Here is a 12,808-nt window from a genome sequence, read left to right on the forward strand (position 1 = left end):
ATGCCAATGGCTGCCTGGTCTTCTCAGGAGAATCTTGTCAAAATAATTGGTCTGAGTAATTAACCTCTGTGTTCCTAATCATGGGGAATACTACTCTTCTTGACTTTATGTTTAAAGTAACACCATTCATTTCATTTCATTTCATTTCATTCATTCATTTGTTCACAAAGCCTCCCATGTTCAAAACTTTAGGGTTTACTTTCATTCATCCCATTTCCTCACTAAAAAAAAAAGTCTATGATTTCATGGAATTAAGGAATTTCCTCTAGTAAGTTAGTGTTTCTTAGTGGCTCTAAGAGCTTAAGTGACTTCCCTAGGGTCACACAACCAGTATGCATGTGTCAGAGGCTGGATTGAAACCCAGATTTTCTTGGCTTTCAAGGCAGGCTCTCTATCCACAAAGCCATTTTGCCTCTCTTAAATCTAATCAATTATCAAATCCTGTTGATTTTGCTTTGGCAACGTTTCTTCCATATGTCTCTCCTCTTTATTATCACAGCCACTACTCTGAATCAGATCCCGAGAGTTACTGATTGGGAATATTGCAAGTCTCCCAATAGATTTTCCTGACTCTACTCTCACTGGCATTTATGTAAGAACCTCAGACCACCACCATCACCACCATCACTTCAGCTCCTCTATTTAAGAAGCTGAGGTTCAGGAACATTGATTATGTGTAGGCCAAGCCAAGTACCTTTTAAAACATCATAGGTGAACTCCCTCATGGACAAGCACCTTTGCTTCTGACATGGATTTCTTTCAGAAATGCTATTATTGCCTCAGTTGCTGTTTCTTGGGTTGGAAAAGACCATTCTCAGGAAATCTCTCTGGCACAGTGGAGAAGAAATCTATGAGAATGAAAGCATATGTAATACCTATGTCCTTCTGACCTAAGCCAGGCATTTCTATTTCCTGGAGGAGGATGCTGGGTGAACACAGAGACTTCCCCACCCTGCCTCCTTGCCCCCATTCAGGTCCTCTGCTGCACAGCTTAGTCATCTGAAAACAGAAAGGTTGAAGGAGAATGGTCTATTTGCTCCCTTTTATAGGGTGCCCAACATAGGGTGGTTTCTCCAATCCAAATCTGTCCAACTAGGTGCAAATTAATCAAACGTCTTGGCAACAGCTCCAGTCACTAGAAATCAGGGGTTACATGATCCCTGCCCTCCAAACCAGGTTCTAATGGGCATGCCCACATTCTTCATGGGAAGATGGTCACCAGATACCACCACACAAAGGCTCAAGCTATGACAACTCATGAGGGGAGAGAGGACTCATCAATTTCATCCAGGAATTACCCTGATCAATCCCACTTATACATATATGAGGTCAAGGCACATCTCTGCGCAAAAGTCATCTGTGACTGATGCTTCTATTAGCTTCAGTTTCCCCATCTGTAAAATTGTCAGACTAGGTGACTTCGAAAGTCCCTTCCATCTCTGAATCTAGGATCCCAGGCTTCTCTAATTCCCTCTTGTCTACCTAGTATTGCCCTGGGGTCAGGCCTCATATGCCACAGCTAGAAACTAAAAGCCTAGGAATTCAGAAAAAGGCCTAGTACTGTTCTGACCTGGCCTCAGACACCTTAGGCCAGTGGGTGACCAGAGTCCCATCGTTACCATGATCTAATCTCAAAGAGTTGTGTAATCAACCAATTAGAGAGTAGAAATAGGGGTCATATTCCACCTTCCTCTAGATGGCTAATTATGGGATTTGTTCATGACACAACTACTTGTATCCCCCAACATTACCCATCCCATTCCTATTCCTCCATTCAAGCTACCCACTCCTCCCCCTTTTCCCTCCACTCCCTTCTTGTCAGGCATAGGCCTTTCAGTACATTTGTAATCCAAACTTCCCCATTACCATATAGGGCACTACAATCCTTCCAATAATCCAGGTTCACAGTCTGTGTCTCATCTTTGACTTCTCACTCTATCATACCTTACATATCTAATCAATTGTCAATCTGCCTCCATATCTATCCCATCTGTCCCCTTCTCTCTGCTCACACCTACAGCAGCCTGGTTCAGGCCCTCATCACCTCTCACCTGGTCACCTTCTCACCTGCTATAACCTTCTGATTGATCTTCCTGAATCAAGTATCCCTTTTTTCCAATGTCTTCCACACAGTTGTCAAAGTAATTTTCCTAAAAGCTGATGTCTAACCATGTTACTCCCCTACTTAATAAACTACAGTGGCTCCCTATTAATTCTGAAATCAAATACCTCTCTCATAACCTTTAAAATGTTTTTCAAAATCTGTCCCCCCACTTTATATTGCCAAAGACTTGAGCATTTTCTGATCTTACAGTTTACTTTTGTACTTACCTTGTGATATTTCAGGAATCTAATTGTGATGATTTACAAACTTCTGTAAGCTCAGAACCCCCAAACCAGTGGAGAAATATTTCCCTTCCCTATTGACCTAGCTGGTACTGGCATCTCTGTTCTAAAACACACTTTGAAAAAAACAATCTCCACCAGCCACTATGTTTCTCTTTCGCACTCCACTATCAAAAACACTTGCTTAAAATGTAACAAAGACAGATTTTCTTTATCTGGAGAAAAAAACTCATTATAAAGTTACAGACAAAACAAACAAACACGATTTCCAAAGGGCAGGAAACTCCAAAAGAGTAAAAGATTGGAGTACTCCAGGCATTGATGGGGGGGGGGAGAAGAGAGAGAGAGACACAGAGACAGAGAGAGACAGAGAGAGAGAGGAAATGGAAAATGAATAAATTCACCAGGTTATAGCAGCAGGCACATTCAGGCTAAAAGCAGCTTCTTGTACAGGCAAATTACCCCTTAAACAGATCAGCAATCCAAACAAGGTTCCAACTGCTCATAATTATATTATTATTTGTTATATTATGTTATTTGAATGTATTTATTATTTAATATCATTATTATATACATTATTCAATTTTATAGTCAATCAGAGTAGCAGTGCCTTATGTTTGCATTTGATTCCCATCGCTAACAATGCCCTTACCTATAGAGCTACAAAGTTCCTAAGTAACCCGATCTAACTTTTCTGGAATCTTCAATATCTCCTTCCAGTTAGAAAAAAATTACACTTTCCAGAAGCTGCCACAGCAAATAAGAGGCCATATTGTATGTGTCAGTTTTGCAGAAAAAACATAATTATTAGTAAAGTATTATATGTATGTATCATAAATAAGTAAATATACACGCAGGACCCCTTCCAAGGTTACTTCCCCAGCTCCAACTCATTTTGTCAGCTAAGTCACCAGGTGCAGCTCATTACTACTCTCAAAGTTCCAGAGGGTTTCTGGTACTGTCATTCACAGGCCAACATAGATATACTTTTCAATGATAATTATCCAGTAAACTTAATTAGCTTTTAGCAAGACATTTACTAAAAAGATTAGTTAGAACAGTAGTTACAAAAATACTCTCTTCCCTTCTGAAGTCTAATCCTCTCAAACAAATACATACCCAGTCTGTGGGGAGAGTAGGTACAATCTTGAAGTACAAAGATAGTGGAGTGAGGTGTCCATATAAAGAACACATGTGGTCAAAATGATAACTGACAGCTTCTAGTTATTGGACTTCTTTTCTCCCTTCTTAGAGTCTTCAGGAAATTCCTCTTTAGGTTTAGCTCTCTGCTGGACTCTGTGGGTTGTTCATGGCTTTGTAAAGTATTTAGCCATCACTTCTCTCTGCCATGAGGGACACTCTCCCTACAGCTGCCTTTCCTCAGGTTAACCATTGCTCCCAGCACAATGTTTTATCCCTGACTTCGTCCCCTTATTCCTGCTCCCAGCTGGAGGCACTGTCTGCTGATGGTCCAGTCTCTGACCAAAATAAGTCAAAAGATAGGCTAGTAGAATACAGCAAGGGATGCCCCTGTCCTCTATTGATATCCTCAAGATCCCAAGAAAACAAGAGGAAGTCTCCCAAAGTGCTGGGTGAAATCCCTTTAGGGAAAGTATGGGAGAACAGGAGAGGTGCACAGATCAGGATAGCATAGAGGGTTTGGAATCTGTATCTTTAGAGAGTGTACTCATACCAATGTGACCACAAATCCATTTCAGCATTGGAGTATTTCTAATCTCCGGGTATGGCGCCATCTGCTGCTGCAGCCTTATTCTTTCACCAAATAGCCAAGAAATATTTTCCATCTACTTTATACAAATATTGAATGTACCTATTAATTTACATGTTGCCTTTCCTCAATAGAATGTTGTTCTTTATTTCCTTAAGGGTACCTTGTAATTAAATCTATACAAGTCTTTTGTGTCCTTTGGTAGTTTGATCTTCTGATATTTTATACATTTTGTAGTTATTTGGAATAAGGTTTCCCTTTTTAATACTGCTTCTTGGATTTTGTTATTATTATATAGAAATGCTATTGACTTTTGAAGGTTTGTTTTGTACCCTGCAACTTCGCCAAAGCTAGTAGCTGTCTCAATCTCTATCTTTGCTGATTCCTTAGGATTTTCTATATATACCATCATATCATCAGCAAATAAGGATAGTTTTATCTCCTCTTCATCCTCCTCATTAGCATTTAAGCTCTGAAAGATTATCTTTCAGATTTATAGATAGGGAAAGAATTCATGGCCACACAAGGGAGGATCACCGAAGGTGAAGAGGACAATTCTCACTACATAAAATTAGAAAGTTTTTGCACAAGCAAAACCAATGCAGTAAAGATGAGAAGGGAAACAGTTAGCTGGGGAAAATATTTGCTGCAAGTTTCTCAAATAAAAGTATCATTTCCAAGATGAGATGTATCTTGGAAATGATATATGCAACTAATTCAAATTTCTTTAAAAAAAAAAAAGAGAGATTTCCCAAATGATAGTCAAAAGCTCATATGTACAGGCAATTCTCAAGGGAAGAAGTCTAGGCTATCAATGTCTATATGAAAAAAAATATTCCAAACCACTAGTAATTAGAGGAAATGCAAATTAAAGCAACTGTGAAATTACACCTTATAGGGTGAGACTGGCAAAACTGACAAAAAAGGAAAATGATATGTTAAAAGGGCTGCAGGAAAACAGGCACACCAATGCATTATTGGTAGAGCTGTGAACTGGTTCAGCCATCTGCAAAGCAATTTGGAACTATGCTTTAAAAAAAAAAGTTACTAACCTGTGCATATACTTTGATCCAGCAAATACCAATTCCAGTCATATACCCCAAAGAGATCAAAGAAAGAAGAAAAGGACAAGTGTGTACAAAATATGTTTGTTGGCAGCTCTTTTTGTAGTGCCTAAGAGTTGGTAACTAAGGGAGTGCTCATTAATTGGGGAATGGCCAGAGAAAGTATGGTATATGAATATAATGGAGTGCTATTCTGCTCTAAGAAACAATGGAATAAAATTGAGAGGATGCCCATCAACTGGGGAATGACTGAACAAGTTGTAATATATGAATGTAATGGAATACTATTGTGCTATAAGAAATGATGAACAGGCTGAATTCAGAAAAACCTGGAAAGACTTGTATGGTCTGATGCTGAGTGAAGTGAGCAGAACCAAGAGAACTTTGTACACAATAACAGCCACATTGTGGGAAGACTAATATTGATAAACTTAACCCTTCCCAGCAATGCAAGGATCTAAGACATCTCCAGAGGCTTCATGCTGGAAAAATGCTATCCACATCCAAAGAAATAACTATGGAGTTTGAATGCAGATCGAAGCATACTATTTGCTGTTTTTTTTCTTCTGTTGAGTTTTGTTTCCTCTTTCTGGTGATTCCTCCTATTGGTTCTAATTCTTACTTACAAAGTCACTAATGTGAAAATATGTTTAATAGGAATGCATATGTATAGCCTATATCAGATTGTGCACTGTCTTGGGGAGAGCGGTGGGGAGGAAGGGGGAGAAAAATTTTAAACTCAAAAGCACATGGAAGTAATTGTTGATAAATCAAAATTAATTAATTTTTTTAAAAAAGAAAAGAAACAATGGAAGAGCTTGGTTTCAGAGAAACCATGGTAACTGACACAGAGTAAACAGAACCAGGAGAACAATGTATATTCTGTGATAACAACATTGTAAAAATAAACAATTTAAGAACTCTGATCAAAGCAATGGTCAACCATGTCTTCAGAGGAATGATAATGAAAAATGCTACCCATTTCATGACATCGAGGTGATAAACTAAATGGGCCCAATGAGACATACATTTTCATACACAGGCCAATGTGGGCATTTGTTTTACTTATGGATGCATATTTATTACAAAAGTTTTCTTTTTTTTCCAATTTGTTCCAGTGGAGGTGGACAGGAGAGAAAATAAAGTTTTCTTGGTAAAAAATAAAATAAAATAAAATCTAATTTTAAAAAGTATGCTGCTTAAAGATAGCATTAGATTTTTGCCTTACTTTGTAATGTCAATGCTTACAGCACAATGCCTAGTCTATATTAAAGGCTTAATAAATCCTTGACTGAACATTCATTAAATACTTCCTATATTCTGGGAAGGAAGACAAAGGACAAAAAAGAAATTAAAAAAAAAACAACCTCAAGCTTCACCCTCAAATAACTTACATTCTACTGGTAGACATAATATGTAAACCATTAAATAGATACAACATCATTTGAGGAGGAAGAAAGTACTAACAGCTAGGGGTATCAGTAAAGAATTTTCCCAGAAGGGAAGATTCTAAGAGTACAGTTCTATGCACTCAAAGGTACAGAAATGGGAGGTGCAGTTTTAGGAGAGCTAAGCTAGTTTAACTGGAATGCGAGGCATATGAGGGGGCTGTCCAAAAGCACAGGCTTGCGCCTAACCCTTAAGGGAATGCAATGTCAAACTGAGCAGTTTGTATTTGATCCTAGAGATGAGGGAGAATCAGCAGAGGCTGCCTCTCCTTCACAACTCAGCGTAGATATGACTGTCTTAGCAGCGGCTAGAGGAACTGATTAGATGCCCTAGTACTGAAGCACTCTATTCAACTGGCTGTGGGTTACGCTGTCCCCTTTTCTAGGTAGGCTATTGCACCAGCCGAGGTTGCCGTGCACTGTCTCCTACTGAGACCAGGCAGCCAGGGTCATACTCACCACTTTGGAGCCTACCCGGATATACAAAAGGACGAGTTGAGTGGGAGGTGTTCAACCAGTTTATTAGGGATTGATCATGGCGAAGGTGAGCGGGAGCAAGAGTGAGAAAAAGACCGAGAGAGCCCGAGAGAGAGAGCAGGAGAGGAAGAGTGTGACCTTTTATCCAGTTTGCTTGGTACCACCTTCAGGGCAGGAGAGAACACCCACGTGATACTGCACTGCAGTTAACGGAGATGTGGCAGAAGCCCACAGCTCTGCCGCCTCTTGAATGATATGTCACACACAGTCATGGCTCCTCTACCCCGCCCCTGGGCTGGACCTCGCAGAACAGGATATTGCCAATGGACACGTCATCCCGAGGAAGGCTACGTGGCCCCTAACAACTCCCCCTTTTTGTTTAAGTACATCAAGGTCTTGGTTGTAGAACTAAAAGCTCTGATTTGACCTGATGAATCTTAACAAATGCACAAAGCATATGAGCAGGGAGGGCAGAAGGAAAAAGAGAAAAACAATTGCAAAACCAAGGGTTATAAGGTGACCCAACCACCCAGCCACTGGAGAGGACACATGTCCCATCTAGTCCATAATCTTTTGGATGGTGTCGTCAGAGCTGTCAGGCATTTGAGCTGTGGCATTCTTGGACAGTTCCACCAGCCATTGTAAAGCCTGTATCTCCAAAATCACATTAGTGGATTGAATGGCACTCAAAGTTGCCTGGTGTTTGCACCATCGGGCTATCCAAGTGTCATTGCTTGGTGGTGTCATTACAGCGTGCCTTCAAAGGGGGTCACGCATGCGGTAGTGTATCTTCCGTCACAAGAGAGCTGGCTCCACAGTTCTTGCCAGAGCAGTTCATTGCTAAGCTGACGGGTCACTCCAGCTAGCGCCTGAATTTGCAGTTCCAGTTGTTGATCTATCCGTGCCTGCCTTTCGATGGCTTGTTGCAGGATTCGTGCTTGTTGATCAATTTGTGAAGCCAGGATCTTGTTTTCAGCATATAAGTCCTGTATTTGAAACTCCTTGAAGATGATCGCCCCTAAGGCAAGGGCACCTAAGAGGTCCCTCTTCTGTCTCTCTAATGCCTTGGCCATGCGTGCTATATAATAACTGGCTCTGGTGCTGTACCAATCGTTCGGGCTCAGTGCACGCATGTATGTAACATCTCTTATTCCCACCAGGAATACAGTCATATTCATGGGAAGAGCCTCAGGGCCAATGGCGTTGGTCAGATTACAGTCCTTAGTCTGTAGGTGAAACAACGGTAGACCAAGTTCCATCCCATTCACTGTAGCCTGCACCTTATCTTTAGAACACACAAGAAATCCATAACCCTGGGGCACAGCCCCCTGCGTCTGGAACCAATACCCCATCACGTCGCATCCAGTTCAGGGAACTGAGCAGGTGGTGTAGTTGGCGGCCTCAACTCCAAAGTAAGAGTAAAATTGCTGGAAAGTAGGGTCTTGGCACGGTGATCCCTTACATGCACATATAGTAGAGTTCATTGACACATTCTGGATCATAGCCAATGCGATCTTCCAAAGTCCAACATGAGGAACCCCGTGGTAGCTGAGCACTGGTTCCAGCAGTTCCGTATTCCTGTGGGGCTTGTCTTTGAGTACCCAAGCTTCCATCCTAACGCCCAATGTGTCATTCCACCTTGGGTCAGAAAGGTATCCTTTGGCAATATAACTAGTGCATGGAAGGGGATCGTGACAGCGGGTGAAAGGCAGGTGCATGGGCATCTGCTCCCTGTAGTGGCATGGCCAGTAAATCAGTCAAGAGCCATTGGCAAACTGCTCACACAATATGCCACCCATTGTCAGGTTAGTCTCAGTGGGGTGGCCCCAAGTATTGTTCATATAAGGTTGCATGGTCCAAATACCCATATGTCCCGCCAAGAGGCAAAGGTGTTTAGTCGTGTTGTCCTTATCATGTTGTGCCTCAAAGGTCTTTTTGCGGTGGTAATGCATACTGGGGTGCCTCGCACAGTCCAATTTGCCAAATGATTCGTTTTAACTCTGGGCGTGATGATGTGGACATGATGGTGACTCACAAGCAAGGATGTATTACCTGCCAATCCTATCTCTGGTGTCACTTCTTCAATCGTGGTCATTTGCAACTGTCCTCCAGGCACCACCACCCATCTTTCTGTGTTTTCCTCTACGCCTGTCCAGGGAATGGCTTTCATGGCACCCAGAGATAGATGACTTAAGGCAAGGCTAATGAGCAGAAGGTTTTTAGCAAGTGGCGTCTGTTTGCGGCATCTGGGCCCTCATCACCTCTTCTGATTTCTCCATCGGCCGTGTCTCTTTCGTGGCCTTGTCTTCTCTGGTGGGATCAACATACTTTGTCTTTCAGGCTGGGACCCACCACTGTCCTTCTGCTTCATCCTCATCTGCAATGCAAGTAAATCCAGGTCCTTCTAACAGGACCTTAGAGGGCCCTTTCCATACTCCTGCATGGTCCCTCCACATAACAAAGCATGGCTCTCGAGGTGCTTGAAGCATGGTTTTCTTGGGGGACATATGGCTAGGGCATGTCATCAGCAGCCCGAAGTGTTTCATGGTAGGAACGAGGGTCAAGTCCCGAAACACAAAAAATTATGAGTAAACAGGGCCAGATCTATATCCGATTGAGCGGGCCAAAGGCCCCGGCGACCATCACTAACTCCCCCTTTTTGTTTAAAAAGGAGAGTCTTTAAAGTGCGGTTAGCACGCTCCACAATGGCTTGGCCAGTGGGGTTATAGGGAATGCCCGTGATATGCCTAATGCCAAAATGGAAACAAAATTGACCAAACCAGGCAGAAGTATAAGCAGGCCCATTGTCTGTTTTTATAGAGGCCGGAAGGCCAATGGCCGCAAAGCAATGGAATAGGTGGGTGATAATGGCCTGAGTGGTTTCCTTTTGTGCCACCATGGCCATAATAAAGCCAGAAAAGGTGTCCACAGACACCTGTATAGCCACTGATCCCATGTGGGTCACATCCATTTGCCACAGCTCGTTAGGAGCTGCACCCTGGGGGTTCACAGCCTTGGAAGGCAGTTGGGGCAGGAAGGGCACACAGTGGACACAGGCGGGAACAATGTTGCAGGCCTGCTCCCAGGTAATGCCTTACAACCAGCACAATGAGTGAGCTGGCAAATGAAGAAATTGGTGCACTTTAAAGGTGCTACTTTCAAGTGGCATGACAGAGACAATACCTGAAAGGGCGCGATCTGCAATGTCATTGCCTTCAAATATGGGACCATAAATGGGTTGGTGAGAATAAACATGCAATATATATATACAGGGTTAGCTCTGCCGCAAAGGGCTTCTTGCAACTGGTGAAGCAAAGTGAGTATACAGGTCCTGTCATGCAGTAGCAAGGCATCTTCAATGCGCCTGGTCACTCCCACTGCATACTGGCTATCAGAGATAATATTAATGGCCTCAGGAAAGTGCTGACAGGCATAGATGATTGCCTGTAGCTCATTTTTCTGGGTCGAGGATTGGGGAATGTCAAGAACCTTAATACTCCTTCAGCCCTCATGATATATCGAGGCCCTTTCTTTATTGGCATCAGTGAAAACATTCGGACCTTGGACAGGTTCCATTTGAACAATACGGGGAGGTTTCAATAGCGCAAAAGGTTTCAAGAGGTCAGGGAGCAAAGATGAGGTCTTATAGTCTACAGTGGCCCATTGCATACATAGGAACCATAGGTAGGATTTCTGGGCTAGGAGAGCAAATTCAGTGGGGGAGCAAGAAGGGTGGAAGATGGGTGCAATGTCTGGAATCGCCGTGCTTTGTCTACTACTGAAATCAGGCTACCAGGTTCATACTCACAGTTCTGGCCATCCATGAGTCTTTGGAGCCCACCCGGATACACAAAAGGACAAGTCAATCAGGAGGTGTTTAACCGTTTATTACAGAAAATCCATAAGGGTGAGTGAGAGAAATCGGCAGACGGTAAAGCAAAGCAGAAGCAAGAGAGAGGGAGGAGGAGAGTGCCGCCCCCAGTGAGGCCCGACCCTGACCACCAATCTGGCCCCACCCCTTAAGCGGAAGAGAACAATCACGTACCGCTGCGGCTCTAGACAGAGACTTGGCATGAGTGTATTGGCTCAGCTGCCTCAATAGACATCATAGGAGGCGTGTTAACATGCCTCTATCTGATGGAGACGTGGCAGAAGCATAGGCTTTGCCACCTCTAGAGTGACGTCATGCACAGCCCATACGCCTCCACTCCGCTGCCAGGACAGTTTCCGTATCAGTGGACAAAGCCGAGACCCACCGGGAGCAGCAGGCCCCTAACTCCCCCTTTTCGTTTAAGATTGTGGGGCCTTGGCCGTAGCACCAAAAGCTCTGATTTGACCTGCTCAATAGCAAACCTAAGCAAACGCACAAAGCAAACAAGGAGGGAAGGTAGAAGAAAAAAGAGAAAGACAATTGCAAACCCAAGAGCGATAATGTGGCCCAACCACCCCGCCACTGGAGAGGACACATGTCTCATCCAGTCCGTAATCTTCTGAATGGCATCGTCAGAACTGTCATGCATGTGTGTCGTAGCGTTCTTAGACAGTTCTACTAATCGTCTCAATGCCTGTATCTCCAAAGTCATATTAGTGGATTGAATGGCACTCAAAGTTGCCTGGTGTTTGCACCATCGGGCTATCCAAGTGTCATTGCTGGTGGTGTCATTACAGCGTGCCTTCAAAGGGGGTCACGCATGCGGTAGTGTATCTTCCGTCACAAGAGAGCTGGCTCCACAGTTCTTGCCAGAGCAGTTCATTGCTAAGCTGACGGGTCACTCCAGCTAGCGCCTGAATTTGCAGTTCCAGTTGTTGATCTATCCGTGCCTGCCTTTCGATGGCTTGTTGCAGGATTCGTGCTTGTTGATCAATTTGTGAAGCCAGGATCTTGTTTTCAGCATATAAGTCCTGTATTTGAAACTCCTCGAAGATGATCGCCTCTAAGGCAAGGGCACCTAAGAGGTCCCTCTTCTGTCTCTCTAATGCCTTGGCCATGCGTGCTATATAATAACTGGCTCTGGTGCTGTACCAATCGTTCGGCTTGTAAGCCAATACATGTGGCTCAGTCGCATGTATTAACATCTCTTATTCCCACCAGGAATACAGTCATATTCACGGGAAGAGCCTCAGAGCCAATGGCGTTGGTCAGATTACAGTCCTTAGTCTGTAAGTGGAACACCAGTAGATCGAGTTCCGTCCCATTCACTGAAGCCTGCACCTTGTCTTTAGAGCACATAAGAAATCCTGGGGCGCAGCCGCCTGTGTCTGGAACCGATACCCCATCACGTCGCATTCAGTTTTTGTTTAAAGACCTACTTCTCAACCTTGTGAAAAGCAGCCAGTGGTCTAGATGTTCTTGTTTAAGTGTCTCAATAAAGTTGTGAATAATTCTAAATATTAATGACAACAAGCATGGCAAAAGCATGATAAACAACATAGTAAATAACGCCAAATAGACGACATACACAATCATCGTGGGAACAACGTTGGCCGCATGTGAAATTTCTTGAGCAATATGGTATAACTCATCGATGTCCAATGACAATGTAGAATTTTCAAACAATCCATCTTGTTGTATTTCCTGTCTCTACTGCTGTGTTCTGTACCACCACTGACAATAACAATAAGAGTCACAGCTTGGTTACAAGTTCGTGTAGTGCCTTCTTGTGCATTATGTACTAAACATTTTTGCTAAGTCATATACAAATTATGCAGTTTAGATTTCAGATTGTAGCACAATAGATGAAACA

Source organism: Phascolarctos cinereus, unplaced genomic scaffold (genome assembly GCF_003287225.1).
Source record: "Phascolarctos cinereus isolate Bilbo 61053 unplaced genomic scaffold, phaCin_HiC Scaffold_5;HRSCAF=322, whole genome shotgun sequence".
Taxonomy (NCBI): domain Eukaryota; kingdom Metazoa; phylum Chordata; class Mammalia; order Diprotodontia; family Phascolarctidae; genus Phascolarctos; species Phascolarctos cinereus.